At 43.8% G+C, this 886-nt stretch overlaps 1 pseudogene; it reads left to right on the forward strand.

Annotated features, from left to right (window-relative positions):
* Window positions 1-256: 256 nt before the first annotated feature.
* LOC114043988 lies at window positions 257-677 on the forward strand (annotated as a pseudogene).
* Window positions 678-886: the final 209 nt, after the last annotated feature.

Raw genomic sequence — 886 nt, forward strand, 5'->3', positions numbered from 1 at the left:
AAGTTCACAGTCTAGTGAGGAGGAAAATATAAAAACAATTATGCACAATTAAGGTATATAAGATGAAATAGGGGTAATCAAGAAGACACTAGTATTAAAGGGGACAAGGATTTTTTTAAGAAGGGATTTTAGCCCCTTACCTCCTTCTCTGACTCTTTACCCTTCCCTTTTTCTCCCCTTCTTTCCCTTCCCCCCTTCCCCATCCCTATCCTTCCCTCCATCCTTTTTCCTTTCCTTCCCCAGCCTAGACGATGCCATGGTGGAGATGGCCGAGGAGGCCACGGAGCCTGCCGAGGCGGACATCACAGGGCTGTGCCAGGACATGTTCTCCAAAATGGCCACGTACCTAACAGGTGATCTGACAGCCACCAGTGAAGACTTTAAACTTCTGGAAAATATGAACTGACTAGCTTGAAGTATCTAGAAATGAAAGATATTGCAGTAAACATAAGTAGAAACCTAAAGGACTTAAACCAGAAATATGCAGCACTTTAGCCTTATCTGGATCAGATCACTTTAATTAAGGAGCAAGGAGCAGCTCTTGAGCAGGGAGCTTACAAGTTGGATGCATATTCAAAGAAACTAGAAGCAAAGTACAAGAAGTTAGAGAGGTGATGAAAGAATTCATTAGCACAAAGACTTTAACTACAAGAATAAGAGCTGAAATAAGTGGGATGGAACTTATCACTATGCTTCAGTTCCTAAAAGGAAGTGGTGCTGCTGATCCAAGGAGAATCCCAGCCCTCACCTCTGATTGGATGTGTAACTTTGGCCACTTCTTGATGTTTCCTAAACCTGTAGCCCCTGGAATCTCATCTTATCGTGGGCTTCATTGTGTGCCCTGGACCAAGGCTCAGAAATCAGGATCAACCCCGTCTGGAGCAGA

This window comes from Vombatus ursinus, unplaced genomic scaffold (assembly GCF_900497805.2).
Source record: "Vombatus ursinus unplaced genomic scaffold, bare-nosed wombat genome assembly UNPS02014770.1, whole genome shotgun sequence".
Lineage (NCBI taxonomy): Eukaryota > Metazoa > Chordata > Mammalia > Diprotodontia > Vombatidae > Vombatus > Vombatus ursinus.